Here is a 9,353-nt window from a genome sequence, read left to right as displayed (position 1 = left end):
ATTCTGGGTGGTTTGCAATGTTTGTATGATGAGATGATTATATTGTGATTGTTATATATAAATCCTTGATTGTTGTATGAATTTGATGTAATGATGCTTGTCGGATTTTTCTGTCACGATCATGGAATAAGGGTTTTGGGGATATGAACATGATGAATAAATTATGTGAAATTATAAAGTGATGATGTATTGGTCTTTGGTGAATGAATTGTTGATGTATGTACATGGTTGATGATGAAAATCCTTGAAAATATTGTGAAGGATGTTTATATGATGGAAATTGGGGTTTGGGATGTGTTTGATTCGTACTGTTTTAGTCCTTCCAAACATTATCATTTTTTAAAAATCCTTTCTACGGTTTTAGTCATAACTTTTAACTCGTGCCACGTTTTAAGGTAGGATATGGTGCGTTGGTTAGCTGAGAAGGAGTACTACAATTTTGAATCAGGGAAAAATCATTTTTAATGGATTTATTAAAGGGTTACAGTAGATGGAAGGAAGTGTAAAAATATGATGGATATGAATGAAGTCTGTATCGATAATATAATCGTTGTGTCACGAATTATTGGTATGTGTGTTAATAACGTTAGTGGTAGTCTAGAAGGGTGGACTATGTATTAGATAAGTGTATTGACTGATTGTTGGTGGACCATGGTGTATTACAATATTTGCGTGTGTTAGAATGAATCATAATGAAGTTCGTATCGGTAAATTGTTATGACATGGTGAATCATTTGAGTTGTCTGTTCACTTGTGATTGTGATAATCCATAAGGGTGGATTATGTTGTGAATGGTTGTAGTTGTGTTATCAATTATGGATCATGACATGAATAATGATAAGTATGTCAGTTTCATTTTTTCCATGCTATGCATTCATAAATTGTTGAGTTGGTGGAGATAAGTTTAAGTTTGAAGGGGAACGTTAAACTTATCTGGAACTTCAAAGGGGAAGTTCGGGATTCTGAAGGGGGAATCGGGTTCGTATGATGAATATTGATAAACAATTGGTACCACATGCATTGGATCGAGTTATGGAGTCTCATTGCATTTTCATTATATCATGTGGCGTTTAATTATGGTGAGAATGTGGATTGTGAATGATTGTGGTGCATTACACATGAATACTATCCTTAACATGTTATGCACCAATTTGTTATATTAATGTATTTGTCACCCCCTTTTTTGTTATTGTGTTTGTACTTCTTTGGAGTATAGAAAATCAGGTACCTGAGTAGTTGACGGTGCATGATATGTTGCTATCGGTCAGGTCTTCTAGTGGAGTCACTCTAATATGTAACACCAGGGTTGTTTTGTCTATGGTTTTTTAACCTATGTGTTTTTCATGTTACATATCTTTAAATAATAAGGATTTTTGTTTTAAACTACTATTGCTTGAATGTTTGGGTGAGGCTTTGGATGCCGAACAAAAATTATTTTTAATTTCGCTGTAACAATTCAATTTATATGAGTTAAAGTAAACTTTTAAACTTCAAATTATGTGGATGTGACATCCTACTTGATTTAATTGTTTATATTTTATTTATTTATTTTAATCGGGAAATAGGGTGTTACAATTGGTGCCCACCATGGAGGCCCGGTAAAACTGACCTGGGCCACCCTCACTACATTCAACCGAAAAATTATCTTTGTGCTCATCCCCCATGATGGTGAACAATAAGACACCTACTATGGCCAACAAAGACTATGACGGTGAGGAAATTTCCATAGCGGAGATGCACGCCGCTATGGATGACCTTTGCCGGTAGAACAAAACTTTAGAGGATAACATTTACCATATCTAGAAGCGTCAATAAGGGACTGATATGGTGGATAAATTAGAAGCATTTGATCCCCAACCTCTATCAGATGAAGTATGGAAGGGGTTCGTCGTATAGAACTTTAAGCCATATTCGTTGGCTAAGTTTGATGGAGACAGTGACCCATCAAGCATGTGGCATGGGACTGATATGGTGGATAAATTAGAAGCATTTGATCCCCAACCTCTATCAGATGAAGTATGGAAGGGGTCCGTCGTATAGAACTGTAAGCCCTATTCGTTGGCTAAGTTTGATGGAGACAGCGACCCATCAAGCAGTGGCATGTGACACCCTAAAACCCAAATTCTTTTTTTATATAAAGCATGGTTTTGCAGAATATTTATTTCATATAACAAACATGGTATCACATCAATTCAAAATAAAATAAACATATATCTTATATGAGTACTTATTCAAGCATTACAAAACATAATAAATTAAAGTGAATCTCACTCCGATGTCACAATACCAGAGCCTTATTACATTTTAAACACACTAACAGACTTAACATGTCAGCATACATAAACAAAACTAAAGTCTAGTAGATCAGTCTTTTACACCATCCTCAATAACCTTACAACAACATAATTATTCCTCATCCTCAATCTAAGAAAACCCTGCTCATGGATTCATACCATGGAAACACAAAAATAGAGGGGTGAGAAAATATTTAATAATTTATAACGTATAATAATAGCAAAGGCTAGAACAACACATAATATACAATCATACGATGCTACACTAATTCATACAATATTACACATAATCATGCGACATTACACAAGGTACACATGAATGTTTATGCAATGCACTTTATCCTCTACTCCAAATGGATGTGGTATTATTCACTAAACTCAAGATATATTCTGGAAGTACATTATGTACCATAACACTCTTCATGAGTTCTATAGTTTAGGAGTACATGTGAGCTACACAACATACCAAAACACTCTCGCTAAACTCAATAGTTTAGGAGTACATGAGAGTTACACTCGTACTATGACACTCTCGCTAAACTTTAATCTAGTAGTACATGTGAGCTACGTATCACTCTATCTAGACTCAATAGTCTAGGAGAACATGCGAGCTACATCCATACTACAACACTCTATCTAAAAGCAAACCTAGTCCCACTATAATATGATGCACGATGATCAAACATATGCGAATTCCTCCCAAACCTCCTTCCTCTTTTAAAACACATTTACTTTTATTGCCACATTAGGGTTTCATCATAATTTATTATATTTGTATTGCCACATTATGGATTCATAATATCTTACCAAACTTTCGTTGCTACATTTAAATTGGTTGCAACATTAGGGTTTCACATTAGTTTTACCAAGCGTTAGAGTCATGTCCTAAGGTTTAGCTTTTTAAATTTTAGTACCTGTTGTACCCCAAAATTTGCCCTTCACTTTTTTATCTTCTCATCAACATGACTTGGGGACCAGTTGCATACATTAACAGCTCATTCATATGCATCATTCATACATTAATGGATCACTATGGACTAAGAACTCTTGGCTTGTGGGGCTAGGGTTTGGGTGTAGATGAAATTTCAAAAGCATGGTTTGCCTATCCATCAAAGCATAGGAGATGTCAAAACCCTAATTACTTGATGGTGGAAGTATAGATTCAACAAGAGGCTATCTAAGCAATCTTCAGGGTTTTTCAAAACCCTAATTCTTGATGATTTGATGATGGATCCTCTGGAGCTTCTCTAGGCTTTGTCTTAGCCATCAAAACCCTAGTAAAGGCTCATACATTTGGAAATTTTCTATTGAAGCATCTGGTTTGATTCAAGAGGTTTGATTGGGGAAGTAAGCCTCACCAAAACCCTAATCAAAGAGGTGATGAACCTGAGGGACTTGGTGGTTTAACTTTCCATCTAGTGACATCCAAAACCCTAATGTCATCCATTTTTCACCCATGCATATGGTCCAATCTTGGATTGGTTTCATTTGATCATTGGTCTTGAATTCAGACCATCTTAGTCTCAATGTCTTCTTGTTGGTGCATTCATGACCTTGCCTATCCAAACAACCAAAAGCCTATTGTATCACAATCCAATTGGAAGTTATGCCTAATGATTCATGTTTAAGTCTTAGTATTATTTCATCAAGTCATATATATGTCCTTGAGCCATGGGATGTGTTTATTCCATCTACAAGTCAAAGTCATGTTCATTTTAGTTCAAAGTCAAACATACATGTATAAAGAGAAAACCATTTTCAAACCATTTTCAATCCATTTCAAGCCATTTTCAAATCAATTTTGACCCATCCCAATCCATTTTAACCATTACAAGCCATTACATTAGTCATTACATGAAAAAATACATACTTTTACAACTTTGACCAAGGGTTGACTTTGGTCAACAACTGACTTTTTGGTCAACTTTGACCAAAGTCAACTCATCCATTTTTGACCACCTAAGACCTAATCTAGCCTTTCTTCCTTGATTCATCATCCAAAAGTCATGTTTGATGTGTTTGGCTTTATATCTTCATTTCCAAGTAATTTGGCTCTTTTACAACTTCATGTGCACCATGCCATGACTTGGCCTTTTGGCCTTGCCTACCTTGGTTCGCATTGCTAACATAGTGTTGCATTCACCACAACCTAGCATCATAGTTACATGATCTGATACTACACTCACATTGACCATTTGAACAAAAGAATACTCATGAGTTTGGTTCTAGACTCACTATGACAACCATCTTGCCATCATCCTGCAAGGAAACCAATTGGCACATTGTCAAGTAGAAACAGACCATTGATTGCATCCATCACCCTTGCTCCATGGGCCTCCTGCAAAGAAAAAGTCACATTTGGACTGCATTAGGTCAACATATCAAATCTGCTTCAAATTCAATGACCAATACATGGGTCAACAATAAACAACATTGCATGCAGTAACACATCACTGACCTACATTGTCATCCTGCCAGAAATTAGATCCTGTAGTTAAAAAAAACAGTTCAAATCATGTTAAGAGGCATTCTGAAACATGCAGATCAATCCACTTCCTCCCTTGCAATAAGCCCCTATATTTGTTCCAAACAAAGAAAAAGACCACTATCGATGCAGTACATTCACATGTGCTTCTGTCCAAAACCCCTTGAGACTAAGTTCCACCAAATCTGCAAGTGATAGAACTGGTCAAATTTGCTTACAGTTGAACTATGCATCCTTGAGTCACTAGCAGCAGCTGCAACATCCAACAAGAACTAATCCTTCAACACATTCAAGACATTGCCAATATTTTTGCATCAAGCCAAGGTAACACAAACTAATACTACTACATCATAACCCTTGACAAACCATAATGCGCAAATGATTGCCCAACCTGCCAGTCATTGAATTATAGTGCACGGTCTGTAACAAACCCTGTGTTCACCATAAACCTTTTCCTAAGTCGAAATGCACACATACCTCAATGGACAGTGGTGCTGAATTGAAGCCTCATTATGTGCCAGGTTCTTGCCAACTGGAGCACTGCACAACCACCTCCAAACCCTTGATATTTCCATCATTAACAACATTAGACACAAGCTTTGAACCAGCATTAACAGCAGTGGACACAAGCATTGAACCAAACAACAACATTACACAATCCAGATGAAGGTTGCAGCTTGCAATGACATGGCCACAAATAGAACCTATAATGCTCAACCTGAATCAATGCAATGCCTTCTGCAGCATCACCAGCATGAACCATGTCCTGCAACATACAACAACATACTGCAACCTATCATTAAGTCCAGTTAATAGGATAGGGCAAGGCATAAGCAGCAAGACTGGATCTTAGATTGACCTGGTGTAACATGTGGAAGCTGGGATTACAAGGCAAACCAAGTCAGAGTATTGGATAACCCATAGTACAACAAGGCCATGCTAAATCCAACTTCAAAGTTATTGCAAACTTAGCTCTAGATGCAATACAAATCGACAACATTGTCTAATACAATAGAGACGCAAGTCATGGCAGCATGCTTTAACCTGTTCCAACACCAAGCAAGGTACAACATGATAACACATAACATTGCATAAATCCTATTAACAACTAAGATGGAAAATTATACCTATACAATAGGTCATAAACCAAGCTACAAGACCAAATCCACTTAAGCTGCAACCTAGAATAGCCAGTCAACCTGAAGGGGGAACTAATTCCACTAACATTAAGAAATAAACAATTAACCATGTTGAATTGAACTGACCCCTAACTCAGTGAGTTAACCAACTGAACTCACTGAGTTCATTCTAACTAACTCCCAAGCAATCTCCAAGCCTAGCCATAACAAATCCCAAACCATATCTCCTCCAAACCTACCATCTATAAATTGACACCTCTATCAATATTTCAGCTTCTTGGCATCATCACTCTCAACTCATTGCAATCCTCTCGAATTTTCTCTCTCACCCTCACTACACGCGCTATTCAGAAGCCATTGAAGCTCATCATCAGAGATTCAATATAGATTGTGCTAAGCATCTTCACTAGTACCAAAGCTATCTCAGTCCACTACTCTTGGATCCATAAGAAGAAGAAGAAGGTGGAGAATTTGAAAGCTAAGGCAAGAGAGAAAGATTCAGAACCATTTACCTGGAAGCTCATCGTCGACAAATCGTCTTATCCGGCAAGGTACTTCTGGAACCTTCACGTTTTCCCATTTCTTTGTCACCAACATGTAGAGCATGATGAGAGGATTCAAAGCCCTCTCACCTGGGGCTTTGAATTAGTGAGGATAGAGTTTAATTAGAGCTTTCCAGGTTAGGGTTCTTGGGACGTTCAAGATCGGTTAGGGATTTAGAGGCCATATTATGTGAAATTGACATTGGAATTGGGTAGAGCCTGGATAGACGGTCATTCTGACATCCCTATGGTTGGCTTTGGTGGCCACCGCCGCCCGGGGGTGACGGCCGGCGCGGTGGCCCACGGCGAGACGCCGTTTCAATCAAGAGAGCGTCGACCAAGTGAGTGAGCGCGTATTTGGGCTTAATTTAAAGAGTGTTGACTTTGACCAAGTCAACACTCTATGTTGGGTTGGTTGTGACTTTGACCTGCTTTTCCTGGTTGCACCCCCTACCTTAAGTCATTTTCTTTGGGCTTTCAAGACCAGGCCCATACGCCTGGATTCCTTTTCACAACACCAGTTTCCTGTTTTGCACCTCCTGGCCCATTTACCTTTTATTGCCTTTTTTATTTTTCTTTTCTCTTAATACATCTTGTTTTTTGCTACATTGTTATTTATTTTGGATATAAAAAAATTGGATTTAGATTTAATTAGGTGTTAGGAATTAATTAGGAATTTTAGATAGTTTTTATTGATTTTTTAACATAGTTCTAATTAGGTTAGAGATTGGGAAATAATTAGATTGAGCATTGGATTAATTTAAAAATTTAGGAATTAATCAATTAGTAGGTCTTATTTAGATTTTAATGGGAATTAGTTTGTGTTCACATTTGACCATTTTTGTGAAAAGACCATTTTATCCTTTAGGGTTGATTTTAGTGTTCTAGTCATATGATCACATGTTCCTTTAGGAATATTAACATAGAATTTTAATCAAGATTTTGACTAACCATAACATGCTCCTCTAGGATTTTAACGTATAATTTTTAATCAACTATAGCATGATCCCTTAGATTAGCTTGATTAATTATAACCAAAAGATTAGGTTCTAACCTAGTTTTCTAATCAAACCTTAACCCGCCGATTAAACTGATCAAAAGAAATTTTGATGTATTAAATCCTTTGAACTTGTATAAATCCACAGTCTAATTTTAGTGACCAAAAGACCCTTGGTCACTTAATAATACTTCTTTTTCTAAGCGGTGGAGCTCGAAGCCTCAAGTCAAGATTCTCAGTCAAGGCATTCTCAGTCATATCAAGCAGCGGATTATACAAGATAAATCAAAGGTCAACACTTGGTAAACACGATCCAAATTGTACGAAATGAGCCTTAAGTAATAGGTAATGATGAGACAGAGTTTCTCCTATCCTCGTCTAGGGCGATTTTGCGTATGGGGCGTAGGCCCCAAATATTCAAAGTGTTCGCCCTCATTCATAGACTTTAGTACAATACGAATCAATTAAACTACCAAGTCTTCTCCATTCAAAATCAACATCAACACAAGGATCAACAATGAAGATTCTTCACCAGCAACTTGTCAGTTAAGAGAAGTATCATGCGCTGCGAGCCTTAAGTAGTAAGGAATGATGAGACATAGTTTCTCCTATCCTTTTCTAGAGAGACTTTATGTATGGGGTGTAGGCCCTAAATATTCAAAGCGTTTGCTCGTATTCATAGACTTTAGTGTGATTCCTATCAATCGACTGTAAAGTCTCTTATTAATCCATCATCCATTCTAATCATTTTAATTTAATCATTTTGTTATCTCTTCTTGCCTCCTTAATCACCTTGTTTTCATCCCTAGTGGGCTGAACTACGAAAGCTCTGATTTCCTTATTGTACTATAAGGATACGTAGGCAAGAGAATCCATATTCTTCGTGAGCTATCTTATTTATCAATCTACCATATTTATCAATCTACCCTATTTATCAATCGATCATTCTTCATTCATTCAATCACTACCATCATTTTGAGATCAACCATACATCCCCTTGGACTCCATGTACATCCTTTTATGATGATATAGCGACAATCCACCTCATCAATCGATATTTGTTTAGAACTACGCCCAAACACCTAATTTAGTCTTTGTTTTTTGGCTTTACCCTATAGCGGCAACCATGCTAGCCCACGTACTGGTAAACGCCTACCTTACTCTTCGATTCAGAGTCTATCTCTTTCTTGGATCCAAGATACTACTCTTATTTGATCTTGAATTGTTGGCTCCCCATCCAGTGATACACTATTCCTTGTACTATACAGTACTGCTATCATTCCTTGAGGTGATATTTGTCTTGTGAGTCCCAGTTGCTAGGACAATCATCTCTCTCCTTGTTTCATGGCAGTTAATATCTGAAAGTGGGGTTTTCTTGTGAGTCCCCGTTGCTTGGACAGATACCTTTTGATACCATTCTGTTGGTAGAAGTTATACTTTTCATCGCTGTATGTCTCTCTCTCTATTCTCGTGGTTCCATGAACTACGATTGCTCTGATTTTCTAATTGCACGATGAGAATACGTAGGCACGAGGATGTGAATCCTTGGCGAGCATACTTTTAATTATTCCTCCTTTCGCCTTAGGGCATCACTCATATCTTTCACAATCTATTACCTACCTTCGATCGTAAATCGTTCACCCAGTGACATATTATTTCTTAGACATCGAAACACACTTCTTTGGATATCCATATACACCCTTTTAGGACGCCTAACGAAAGTCCACATTTCTACCTAGAGTTGTTTGGGACTATGTCCAAACACTTAATTCCTTCTTTTTTGGCTAATCACCATATATTGGCAGCCATGCTAGTCCATATATCGGTTAAAGTTGTTTCCCTCTATGGTACAAATCTCATTTCTCTTATGGATTCCAATACACTTTCATCTTTCGG

General features: G+C 37.3%; 1 long non-coding RNA gene across 3 annotated transcripts; it reads right to left on the bottom strand.

Moving 5' to 3' along the window:
* Nucleotides 1–4,083: 4,083 nt before the first annotated feature.
* LOC127082567 (uncharacterized) lies at nt 4,084–6,838 on the bottom strand. Of its 3 annotated transcripts, XR_007788189.1 has the most exons (6): nt 6,431–6,837; nt 5,907–5,978; nt 5,639–5,823; nt 5,257–5,545; nt 4,753–5,032; nt 4,084–4,632 (listed from the first exon to the last, which is right to left on the bottom strand). It is a non-coding gene; the product is annotated as an uncharacterized LOC127082567 (long non-coding RNA). The 3 variants fall into 3 exon arrangements; XR_007788190.1 differs by having other exon boundaries at nt 5,257–5,565; nt 5,907–6,838; XR_007788188.1 differs by having other exon boundaries at nt 5,907–6,837.
* Nucleotides 6,839–9,353: the final 2,515 nt, after the last annotated feature.

Source organism: Lathyrus oleraceus, chromosome 1 (genome assembly GCF_024323335.1).
Source record: "Lathyrus oleraceus cultivar Zhongwan6 chromosome 1, CAAS_Psat_ZW6_1.0, whole genome shotgun sequence".
Taxonomy (NCBI): Eukaryota; Viridiplantae; Streptophyta; class Magnoliopsida; order Fabales; family Fabaceae; genus Lathyrus; species Lathyrus oleraceus.
Note: the sequence above shows the minus strand (reverse complement) of the source record. Positions and strands in the feature narration are given on the sequence as shown.